Source organism: Pipistrellus kuhlii, unplaced genomic scaffold (assembly GCF_014108245.1).
Source record: "Pipistrellus kuhlii isolate mPipKuh1 unplaced genomic scaffold, mPipKuh1.p scaffold_m20_p_13, whole genome shotgun sequence".
Taxonomy (NCBI): Eukaryota; Metazoa; Chordata; class Mammalia; order Chiroptera; family Vespertilionidae; genus Pipistrellus; species Pipistrellus kuhlii.
Genome location: NW_023425438.1, coordinates 21,667,215 through 21,680,438, shown reverse-complemented (window position 1 = coordinate 21,680,438; position 13,224 = coordinate 21,667,215). Strand labels below are relative to the sequence as shown.

Sequence of the window (13,224 nt, the reverse complement as noted above, 5' to 3'; positions counted from 1 at the left end):
CTTCTTATGGCATCCTCAAGGCTTCACCTCAAAGTCCAGCTTAGTAAAAACAGTTGAAAAGACACCAAAAAAGTGTAGTCTAAGTACACAGTTGTAAGTATCCTGGCTTGATCTAAGGATAAAGTTTGAGCTGCTAGGGGAATTTATAGCCTTCTCACAATCCTCTAATAGGTTTATCCTCACAATTGAGCTTCTGGTAAGAACTAAACAACAGAGTAAAGGTCATGGTATCTGGCAGGAACCTGAAGTACAGATATCTTGGGGAAGCTCTGTATTTTTTAACAATCTACTGAGGGGAACATTTTTTTTTTTTTTTTTTCCAAGATGTCGCAGGTCTGAAATAGGGCTGAGCCACAGGGAGGCGCAGCCCTTTGGACTCCCCTGCGGTTCCTGTCGCATTCACTCATATCCTGGCGGCACCGAGAGCGCAGTCTACTGAGGGGAACATTGTCTTCACATCTCTTTCATAAGAGAATGTCTTTTATGAGAATTAAAGAGCTCAAACAGGACTACACCCTTCCCACCCCCACCAAGGGAGCACCCGCTATGCAGAACCAAGATCTTTCCTTGACAAATGTTTCTGTAGATTATCCTACTGCACAAAGTGAATGGCTGGGTAAGTCCTCAATATTCAAGCTGACCATGTGTTATTGAAGTCAAGAATTCTAATAACATTACATTTAGGACAGATACTTGTTTTTGTGCACGTGGGACTCTAGATATGGAGGGGCAGCAAGGAAGATGCAGCTAATAGAAGTAGGAAGAAAACATTTAGGAAATAAATTGGTCAATTTAATACCCTCCAAAAAAAATGATGGAAAGGAGGAAAGGAATTATTTCTTTTGTCACTGAAAACTATAAAACAGAAAACCTACCATAATTCAGCTCAGAATCACAATGACTGCACTCCCCCTAATCTTTACAGGCTACAACACATTCTACTCTTCTCCAAGAATAATCATAGTACAGCAGGAATCGTCCCTTGTTGGCAGGATCCAACAGCCAGACTGGGACCAGAAGCGATGTTATGGAAAGTCTATTGGCTACTATGCTGTATCCTGCAGTATGGTTTTATTAATAAAGGAAGCATGAGAACTTCATTTATCTGACTCAGACTGGGATGAGAATAGAAGGATGTTATTGACTAGGCCCTGAAAAACCCTATTGTCAGATGGGGGTAACTAAGGTGAAGAATAAGCTGATGGAGTGCAAGTTTATTCCTAGTAGGTTCTGACAGATAACCTGAAATGGTTACATCAGCAGAAGCCTTAGACCACAAGGAGAGTGGCTTAAATGAGCTAGCTAATGAGTTCCTGACCGTTCTGGAACAAGTTAGAGGAAGGGACATATGCATATGCCATTCCCTATTTTTGTCACAATCTTGGTAATGAGGGCAAGGTGTCAGGTGTCTTCGTTCTTTAAACTGTAATGCAAGATGATGGAGCTGTCAGCTCAGCAATGGTCTTACTCTTAGAATCGTCTCTGCCTGCTTTTAGCTATTGTTCCCAATTTTAGATAGGAAATTCTAGAGCCCCTCAGAAAACTCCATGCACTGATGGGTAGGATCAAATGCAACAAAGTGTAAATCCTTCCTGGCACTTCCAAGTATAATAGGTCCAAGAAGCCTCATTGGGAGCCTTGTTACTTGCTTCTAAAGTACAGGTTGCATCCGAATCTTCATTTGATTATCAAGGAAAAGAACCTGATCACATTACTACACTTACCAATCTGCTAGAAAATAACCCAAATTCCTCACCAGCACCAATAAACTACACCCAAAACCATGTCCAAGACTTCAAAGCAATTGACTTTTCTTAAGAAAAATATTCTGTGTCTTTTCCTTTTCTTATAGAAAACAGTGGTCAAACCTATACACAAGATGCTCAACTCTTGAATCCTACAATGTTCTAGGCAATAGGAGATCAGAGAACTATATTAACCTCTGATTGCAAACAACAGAAATGGACTTCGGGTAACTTAAGTAAAAGAAAAAAATTGGGTAAGTATGGACTCCTCACAAGATTGAAGGGAAGACTAAAGAGTCAAGCTTGATAAAGAGGAGGAGGTGTGAGGAGGCTCCAGAGTTTTGCTGCCAGTTGAACCCTGGCCTCCCAGGTGGAAAGATGGATTTCAATAGTTCCTCTACCCTCGGTTCGCTCTATTCAGGATTTGAAGACCAATGAGAAAGAAACCAGTATGCCAAGCATAGGTCCTACCTGCCTCTTATGTACCTGGCTTGTAAGACAAAAGTCATGGAAACTGAGCGAGGAGGATCTCCATCAGCTTCTACAACTGGGCATAGAATCCTGAGGTTTACCTAACTATCACAGCTGTGCACTAAGCAGCAAAGTAAGTTCCCCAAAAGGAAATCAAAGTGCTATCAGGAAGGCACTAAAAAATGTCCTTATCAGAAATGTTTAAGCCAATGTTCTTCCTTTGTAGCTAAGGAAGCTAAAATCTAGAAAGGTTAAATTTTTTTTTTTTTAAGATCAAAGAGCAAGTTTGAGGTAGAGGTGAAGCAGAAATTAAGACAAACACTACCCGAAGTATGGTTTATGGATCCACAGGACCACATCACATGGGAAATGTAGATTCTAGGGTACCACCCCAGAACTACTGAGTCAGAATCTACATTTTAACAGCTTATTGGGGTGATTCACATGCACACTCAAGTTTGAGTGCTGCTCCTTCTTGATATATCTCAACTGTGTGTCACCCAATGGGAGTTGAACCCAGGTATTCTTCACCTGAACTTGCTCTATGATTATCTTTTCTCAATTCATAGGGGAAAAAAATACATAAATGTTTCTTAATCATTTTCTACCCACTGAGGCCTATTCCCATGTGCTAGTTATCACACCCAGACAGAGGGCAGCTTTTATGGTCACCAGAAGCTTAACAGTAGGGTGTGCACTTAAGCCAGATTCCAACACAGTGGTAGGAGAAATCCTTAAACTCAAGACTTTATAAAGCCATTGTTGAGAATGAGTTACAGTTCCATCTGTAATCCTATAATGATATGAATTGCTCAATGTCACTTAGGTGCAAAAAAATAAGTATCTTTATTGTTCTAAATCAAATTAAATCTTGTTCCGTCCCACCTGCTGAGCAGAAAATTTAGTTGCAGTTATTCAGGAGACTCCTTCCTTTCCTTGTTTGAATCAGAACCAGGACGCTTGTGTAGTTTTACAATCCAGAAAGGGCCCTTTGTCTTCAGCTCGTCATGGCCAGTGACTTTACCAACAACCCTTCTACTCAAAGCCATTGTTCTAGAGGGTTTCAGGCATGCCTGCTCTCTGCGAACATCTCTGGGTCTGCAGGCCAGAGAAGTCTTCCTCCCTCTCCTCCCCACTGAGGTATTATGCTTCATTTTGTTTTTGGTGGAAGTGTGCTTTTGATAGTGAGATTCTATTGCTTACATATAATATGGGCTTAGCAACATGCTACTTGTTTGCCTACTGGGGTAAAACATATCAACATTTTATGGTGTTCCATGAAAAGCACCAGCTTGTCCAGACGCCCTCTTACCTAGGCTACTTCACAGCTCCCTACTAGTATTATATATATATAATATATAATACTATTGGAGATGAGGTGGCCTAAAGAATTAATTAATTCTTTATATATATAACTTTTGCCACTGTTGGCTTTATAACTCAATCATTCTCACTGTGGTTACTCCTCTACAATTCTTAGTCTTGAGCCTATAATGTGTTACTCACCCAATTTCTTATCACCTCCTTCCTTGCTGCATGTTCTTTCTCTACTGGAGAACATAATGAAAGTGTGGTAAAGTCTTTGTAATTATTTAGGAAACATGAAAAATGAAGGTTTCCTCAATTCATAACTAGTGTTAAGACTATATAAATTCATATACAGAAGCCAGTTCCAGTGTTGTGTGTGTGTGTGTGTGTGTGTGTGTGTGTGTGTGTTGGGGTGTGTGTGAAAAGGATAGTATAGATGGATATTGCATGGTGTCATTTTAAGTATGAATCATTGGAATCCTGAAATAAAGAATAGGGAGGCTGCCATTCAGATTTGAAATTTCCCAAGTACAGATTCAGGTTAGGAAAGGAAATACCTGAGGCTTACAATGTCATGGCAGAGGGATCCCTGAGAAGAGAGGACAGCACACCAAGGAGAAACTCATTATCTTCACAGTTTTGCCAAGATCTCTTATGAAGTGCCAATCCCTTTACTACATCCCAAAATGCCCATAAATATTACTGTTGGCCAATTTTCTTTCTTTTCTTCTTTTTTTTAATCCTCACCAGAGAATATTTTTGTCATTGATTTTTTAATGAGTGGAAGGGAGAGGGAGAGACAGAAAGAAGCATCTTTATGAGAGAGATACATTGACTGGTTGCCTCCCATAGTAAACCCTGACTAGCGCAGGAATTGAACCTGCAAATGAGGAATGTGTCTTTGACTGGAATCAAACCCACCATCCATCAGTCTGTAAGCCAATGCTCTAACCAATGAGCAAAACCTGCTAGGGTCAGTTTTCTTTATTCCCTTTAAATCAAAAATTCCAGCCAAGGGCCTCTCTGGTAGCAACTGCAGTAAACTTACACAGAGATCAGGAGGTCTACCAGAGTCATCAGGTCTGACTATCACTGGGCATCAGAGGCCTTCCAAAAATATGTTCTTTAGCAACTAACATGGGAGAGGAAGAAACTGCCCATTTGGACTCCTGTATATGCCTAATTATATTATTTGACCAATTAAAACAACATATACCAAGTTATATCAAATTCTAAGGATTATATGGCTCAGCTTTACATTCAAGGAACTTTTAGTTTGCTTGAGGAAATGAAGCATGTTCATAGATAGAAAACAAATAATACACACTGGTCTCCAAGTAAGGACCAAATGAACGAAAGAGACAATTTCAGTGGAGTTCAGTTGAGAAAGGTAGGGATGGGTGTGTTGTCATCATTAGCCACAGTTATTTAGGAGAATTTTATGAAGGATTGGAAATTTCAACTTTACCTTGAGCAATGATTCTTAATTTATGTCAATGTTCTCTTAAGAAATACATAAATGGATCTGTAGGAGTCAATGACACCTTTAGATATGCATTTTCTGGGATAAAGTTTCATGGCCTTCACCAGATTCTCAAAGAGGTGACTGAAAAAGTTACAAGCCATTACCTTGCAAAAAAAAATTATAAATAATGAGAAAGAAAAACAATATCCTAAATAGGGAAACAAGTAAACAAAGAAACTGCAAGAGAATGATGAAACCAATTAAGAGGAAAAAGGAGCAATACCAGTCTGGTAGCAGAGGTGGTCCCATGTTCATCTAAACTAAAGGAAATGACAAAAGGTGGAGCTGGAAAAGCTGTTAGAACTGGGTAGTAAAGGTCCTTGACCATCAGGATTATGCTGTGGGCAGAACCCAGGCGAATGACATGGTGACATGGGCTTTAGGATTACTTATCTGACTGGTTGAGACAGGAGAAGATGGAAGATAGTGAGCCTAAACTGAGAGAGAGAGTTCTAATCCAGTGATGAGGATCAAGAAAATGAGTTGAGCTGATTGCTGTGGCCATGGAATGAATAAGAAGGATTCTGGAGGTGTTGAGTGAAGAATTGATAAGATTTAGTAACTTTGAGATATGGAAAGAGAAAAGAACCAAGGATGACTCAAAGCCTCAACCCTGGATGCCTATAAGAATGACAACTTATTCATGGAAATAAGGAACAGTGTACCAAAAGCTGATATCCAAGAGAATAATAAAGACCTTACTTTCTAACATGTAAAGTTTGAGGTGCTGTCCCAGTTAACAGTTGAGAATCTCTTTATCAAAGTCACCAAATTTTTACACACCCAAATGTAAGATGAGCGCTATCTCCAATCATGTTCTTCCAGCCCACTGCCCTCTATCCCAGACACCTGATTTAGCCTGACTCCGTGGGAGACTGCACTGTGAACTTGAGGCCGTATCAGTTTTGTTTTTTATTAGCAATATTTCCTAAACTATTTTCTCCAAATGACGCTATCACAGTGTGATTAGGAGACATGCAAGGACATAAACATTCAAATAAGATAAAAGCAGCCCTGCTCTCCCAGTACTCTCAGAGCACTTCAACTTCATTAGGCTCCATGTTGTTTCATTAGAGTCAATGCAATTTAAATTTTTATGTTCATTTCAAGGCTATTTGTTTTGACAAAGGATTTTAAGAAAATGCAGTATGAACTTTCTGGGTTTTATTTAACTTTATAACCATCTCATTTACTCCCCAATAAAGGAATAACTAAGCATTCCTGTTATGTTGCTAAAAAAAAAAAAAAAAATCTCTTTGCATAATTTTGAAATGCCATGCAAGACTTTGCGATGAGGAAATTCATGCCAGGAAAATGCTGACATAAGCTATCCAGTGTTTGGTTGCTGAGGTTTAAGGATGAAACATTTTCTCTCGTCCTTAAACCTCAGCACACATACAAGCCTCTATTTATATATTTATTATTTTTTAAACAAATGTGTCTCTGACCCTACCTTATAGAGCATGCATGAAGCTCAGCTGGGAGTTCCCCACAGCCCAGGAATGCAGACAGACAGAAGACATCAATGAAAAGAAGCAGGCATGTATGGATTTTTCAAATTGTTCCTCATTTCTCTCCAAGATCACACTAATTGATTCAGATCTTCTCATTTGCCCAAGTCATAAATCAAGCCGCTGCTCAAGTCTTCATTTTGTAGGATGTTCCCCCCTGGTGGGCAGGATTTCTCTCTTATTTATCTAACTGTAACTGATTTTTCAACCAACCTAGCTTAGATTCCTGCCTCAACCTTTTTCTGTTTCAGACCCCTGGATCATTGTCTTCTTTCAACCAACACTTTTGAGCACCTGCTAATTGTAGGCATGAGTGTCCACTGTACTTAGTCCTTGTTTTCCCCATGATTGTGGGAGTATATGCATGTCTTCACTCTAAGATACATGATGGTTTCACTTCTTTTGTATTTCTCAGTGCCAAACCAATGAATGTCCATATGTTAAAATGTGCCTGGTGTGTTCTAAAGAAAAAAACAAAAATGCTTAGGCAAATCCAGAACCAGGTGTCATTTCAGAACATTGAGAAAGAAAACTTAGAAAATGAAAAAAATATATATGGGTTTGTGTGTTTTTTTAAGTAGAAGAATCAAGAGAATGAGTCTAGCAGAAAGTGTTTCTATTGCAATTAGCTGAGGAATGTGTTTGGTTGGCTTTGTGATGTGTGAGAAGAGTAGACCTGAGTTCCACTTGGATTTCACAAACAGTTACTAGCCCTGGGGGTGTTGTGTGGCTCATACTGTCCTTGGACACGGGCAGCAACTTGTTCACCTCATCCATGATAACAGCTTCCAGCAATGGGCCTGGAATTCACAGACTCTACAATTCATGTCCAGTCAACTTCCCCAGAGGTTATGCTCTAAACACAAAGTTTGAACTCCTTGGGAGAAAACAGCATCATAAACAACAGAAAAAGAAACTTTGAATAAGAAGCTATTTTGAAACAACGGAGCTGTGTGGTGGCATAGCCTTGTATTTAGTGTTTTCCTAATTATAAAGTCAGTGCCACTACACTTTCTCCCCAGTACAGACAAGGGTCTCTTTCTTCTACTTCATGGCTCCCAAGCAGCTCCTATTACCCTATAGGCAGCAATGAATACTTATCCAGCCCAACTGCTGGCTTTTCACACAAATATCCAGAAAATGTTGTTGGACCTCTTAACTATTGCATTTCCATATCAAGCACATTTTCTGTAAATCTTTTCTTTACAGTCCTTTTGTGTACATCCAAACCAACAGGCTATACTCTGATGTAGAGATTTTAGCAGATGAATAAAATTTTTAGCATTTATAACTTTCATAGCATGGCTAATTATAACTCAGGGGTTGGGGAGAAGCAGCGCACTTAAAAATATTGTCTATGGACTCGGAAGGAAGGAAGGAAGGAAGGAAGGAAGGAAGGAAGGAAGGAAGGAAGGAAGGAAGGAAGGAAGGACGGACTTTACTAAAGTGACTGCTTAAAGAAACATCTCCTCAAACACATTATTTATCCTTCTCCCAAAACAGAGAGAAAAAAAGACATGAGTGTGCTCTTTAAATTAGAGGAATCTCTGTGAAGTGATGCAGAAAAGCTTACCTTTGGTTTCAGCTCTAAGAAACTACAGAAATTTCAATGATTAATCTTAGGCAACGAGGAAAAGATTAACAACAGGTATTCCTGTAAGCTTGAAAATTATCCAGTCCTGGAGTCAAATATCAACTATGTCAGGTGCTACATAAAACAGACCCCACTTAGTGATAGCCAGATGGTCTGTGTGACAATTGGAAAGTTTCAAAGCCTCTCTGAGCTTCATCTGTACAATGAAGACAAAACTACCAGCCTCACAGTACAGTTTTGTAGATTAGACAAGATCATATATAACCCTGTATAGTAGCTGGCAGCTCAATAAATAGAGGTTTTTCCTCCTTGTGTCTTCATACCCTCCTCCCATCCTATGTGCCCGGATTGCACAGAAGTCAGGGGCTCTGTTCATATCCATCCTAAAGCAGCATTTATTCAAGGCATTCTCTTCACATTAGTTTCTCCATCTACAAAATGGAAATATCACCTATCCTACCTACCTCATAAGTGTGCTGTGACATCTTTGAAAGATACATAATACTGAAAAGAATGTCAGTGAGAAGGGGGCATTTCTGGGCTGACTGTCAGAGGACTGGATTCTAGTTATGTAACCTTGGGCAAGCTGCTCAGCCTCAAGGTCCACATTTTCCTTACCTTAAACACATTGATAATGATGCTTGCATCACTTATGTCTCAAGGCTGCAGTAAATCCTCCTTTTCCATTACATATCTTGAGCCTAGCACCTGTGAAGCCAGAAAAGGTTTGGCTCCTGGTCACACAGCAATTATTTAAACCTAGCTTTTACACCATGCCTAAAGTCCCCCAGTCTTGCATTCTCCTATACCAGGACAATGACATTGAGGGGAGCATTATTTCAGAGGGTAAGTTCTTGAAGGCAAGGACTAGGCCTTTCTTCTTAAAAGCTGCACTTCTACCTCAAGTCTTTATCTTCTATAGTGTGAAATCAATAGAATGTCTAATGTGGAAAAAATCAGCAAATCGGTATGTAACTTGGAAATATGGTAAAGGAACAAAAGCTGAAGAGTTTAAATAAGTTGCCTTTAAAGAAGGGATCAAGGGTGGAGATAAGTAGCAGAGGCAACTGCTAAAGGAGATGTCAGAGCAGGCAACTGAAGCCCAACTGCACTGGGTGTGTTAAAGTAAGTCCTTGCTAAGATGCCAGAGACTGGAATGGATGACTCCCTTCCATTCCTGGGAACCTTACAAAACTACACATGCCTTTAAAATTCCAACTCAGGAACATTCACCAGTCACTTACCATGTATGCATTATCAATCAGTCTGCTTGGTGAACAAGTTGGAGAAAAGACTACTTTTATATAGACTACATGATCAAATATTGGTGATCTGTTTTAATTGCAAACACGACTGCATTTTTGTTGTTGTTCTTCTAAAGGGTGGATATCAATACTTTCCTCATCTTCGAGGATGATCTCAAGAGCAAACTCTTGTCATCACAAAAGAAGGACCAGTTTTAACTGATTTAGACTCTGTGCTTCTGGAATCATTGGAGTCTATTGTGAATGAACAGCAAGAAAATATGTATAGGGTAAAGGAGGTGAAATAAGAAAGGAGGGAGGAGTGTCTTTGAGAATAATTTAAAAAAAAATGATATTATTTCCCTCAAACTAAATAAAAGTAAAAAGCTTAGTGAATTTTGTTCACTCTTCACCATCATCTGTGCACCCATCCAGGATGGTACATAACCCACAAGAGAGATGTAACCCTCAACACTATATGAACAACAGAGAAAAAGCCTCCATGTTGTGTTTGGATTAGAGAGAGGAAAACTGAGCCCTCTGGAAACCTAGATTTGAGATAGAGATGAATCCCCTGTTTATTATCTACATTGAAATCCTGAGCCAAAATGAAGTAATCTCAGTATAACTTGACATGCTTTGTAAAATGTGATGCCATTGATTTGGGGAACCAAAGGTGACTGGCATCTATAAAACTGAACTTCTTTATTCTACTAAAATAGCAATTCACCAGGTTTGATATGAAAGAGCTACCAAAAATTCCTTCAAATTGTGACCTCCTTCTCTAGAGACATGACCGTATCATTTTATAAATAAAGAATAGTAAGGTAACATTAGAAAAATACTGCAGCTATTCTTATTTTTCAACCCCTTAGACACAGCTACATTCATCTATTTACAGCAAATGTAATTATGTATAGTATAAAGTAGAAGAAATTATTTTTTTCTTTTACATTTTTTTATTAAATTATTATCTGTGTACATATTTTAACATTGCCCCTCCCTCCCATAAATACCCTCCCTCCCCAGAGTTTTGTGTCCATTGAGAAGAAATTATTTAGTTGCCACTTTTCAAGCCTTTCTCTATAGGCACTGGCCTATAGTTCAAATGACCTTATATCTCCTGGTTTCCTTAACCAGACATTCTAGGGATGGCCTTGTCCCATGACCCAAGCAGGGTCTGATTCCCAGACTATTCTAGCAGGACTAGACTTCTCAGAATCTGTGTGTTTCCATGACAACTAGTCACAATTATGGAATCTGCCTCTTTGGGAGGCATATTACATCTTCCTTCTGGAGGGAAAAGCCAAGAATGGAGGAGAAAGAGAAGCAAGTGAAGAAAACATGGGAGAAGTAAGAGAGGAGGAAGCATGGTGCTAGGAAGGAGCTGAAAACCCATTAAATATGGAACCAACACACCAAACAGCCTGAAAAACATATAAACATTATTCACAATCAGAAAGAATTCAGGGGACCTTTCTCCTATGATTTTTTTTCTCTATTTATCTTCTTTTCACCCTAAATTCCCAAGCACCCTGGCTTTTCTCAATATGTTTTTATCTACAGGAAAGTTCCCCTTAGAATTTCAACCAACCAGCACTGTCAAGTTTTCCCCCTTCCCTTTTTAACACTTAATATATAAAAATGAGTAGGGATCGCCTACAGCCCTATAAAATCACTAGTTACTACAGTGCTCAAATTACCGCCCCCTGGTGCATGGAAAATTGCCTTTTACTCTGGCTGAATGTGGTCAGGGTACATCCAGAGCCTTACTGTGAAGGGGAGCACAGATATTCATCATACCAGAATCTCACCAGCAATTTTAGAGATTGCAGTGGATCTTCAAGATGCTGTAGAAACACCACACACACACACACACACACACACACACACACACACACACATGCATATACAAACACACATTCACGTACACACACACACAGTTTGTTCTCTGAGCACTTTCCCCTCTGCCTCTTAACAATACCCACTCTCCCTCCTTTTGACTTAGTGAAAGACATAGCATTGCTCTAAAGTTCTTTTGTTCTTCTTTTCCACTTGCAAGCAATTATTTCAAAAACTGTATAAAAAATTGCATTAAGATATTGTTCAATTCTTAAGACTCTGTTACATCTCTTCTGAGGCAAGGTAAGAGAATAGGAGAATGGGAAACCATACTGGCATGCTCTTCAAAAAAATCTGTGCTGATCAGTGTGAGGTGAGATAAAGGCACTTCACTTTTCATAACGGTTAATATTCTTTTCAAATGTGTCCCTTTAATATCCAAAGACACAGTGAGATACTTTTCAGCGTATTTTGTTTGGTTTTTATATAGAAATCCTAGGACATCTGATTTAATGGTAAAAAGCAAACAATTTAGGACCAAATGAAGTGCTTATGTTCTGCTCTACCCCTCTGCTCCTCCCAGTCATGCTAAGTGCTGAAAGGAATGTAGCTAGGAAAGACAGAGTGTTGTACGAATTTCCCCACACCTCGACCTGCACACAGCAGACTAAATCCTAAAGGGAGAGTGTGCAAGGCAGTGGGAGCACAGGAGGAGAAGGAAGGCAAGTCCTCGGGGAGTCTGAGGAGGGTGGGAAATAAAAAGGTAGGGGGAGAATGTGAGAGTGAGCTAGTAAAGGCAGAGATAGGTAGAGAAAGAACAAAAGAAACAGTATTTTTTTAAAGAGAAGAAGGAGGAAAGCAAAGAGGGATAAAGGGAAGGAATAAAGAGCAAAAGAGCAAGGAAGCAAATAACAGTACATAGAAACAGAAAAAAATAGCCCAAGGAGAAGCGGCAATACTGGACAGATGACACCAAAGCTCTGACACAGCCATGCATTTGAGGGCCCTGCTCTCATCTACAATAGCATGCCTTGGGTTCCTTTAAATACTTGAGCCCGTGCCCCTGAGCATGATTTGATTAATAAGTTGTGGCAGGACCTCATTGTGTCTTAAGGATTTAAAATCTCCCTTTCACTTCCCTCCAGTGGTTATGGATCTTTTATCTGCTTTATCTGTGGAGCCTAATGAATTTCTGTTAAGTCTCTACAGCAGTGGTCCCTTCCACTTAAATCTTCCCCCTGATCCTATTTACCAGAGTTTACAGTTCAGGGTGTTGTGTGCTAAATTGTTTTATGTTTCCATAAGCAACACTAAATGCTGACTCTGGAAAGAGGGTAAGTTGCCAGAAGGAGAATTTTTGGGTTGGTAGTAAGTGGAGCCTGATGAGTGGGTAGTGCTTCCTTTTTCTTACACCTGCTCCGCCGGGGTCTAGAGACTCAGTGTGCACAGAGGGGTTTTCTAAGGACCTGCACTTCCCTGAGTTTAAAGGAAATAGACTGGCAGTCAGGAGGCCTAAATGTGCCCCAGCCTTGCCATGACTAACTTGGGGTATGAGCTGCCATTTTCTCATCTGTAAATGGGGATCAGTATACCTCCTTCCTCTACACCAGAGTTGAGAGAGGAACCTGGTATGATTGGGGAATGATAAAAAGGGTGATTTCTGCAAAAGATGATATTAAGGAACTGAAGATAAAGACTAACAGGTAATCTGGGCCTTGGAACTCTCCATGCTTCTCAGTTCCTCACCTGGAAAATGGGTAGAAATTATGACAGTTCTCTTCAAAGGTAGGTTAAGGAGTGGATTTAGCTCTTTGGGTTAAAAAGTCTATAGTTATTCATACCCTCCCTGCAACCCCAGTCCTTCAATGCCTTGTCCTGAGTTCCCTTAGCTCTGCATAGGGTCCTATCTCTGTTATGGCTAAAGTTGTCCCAAGGAAATCTCTGGCTCCTCACATCATCTCACCACAGAATATTCTGAATCGTT

General features: G+C 39.8%; 1 non-coding gene across 1 annotated transcript; it reads right to left on the bottom strand.

Moving 5' to 3' along the window:
- Positions 1-322: 322 nt before the first annotated feature.
- On the bottom strand, positions 323-431 carry LOC118717852. Its single transcript, XR_004987615.1, has one exon. It is a non-coding gene; the product is annotated as a small nucleolar RNA SNORA14 (small nucleolar RNA).
- Between the last annotated feature and the right edge of the window lie 12,793 nt (positions 432-13,224).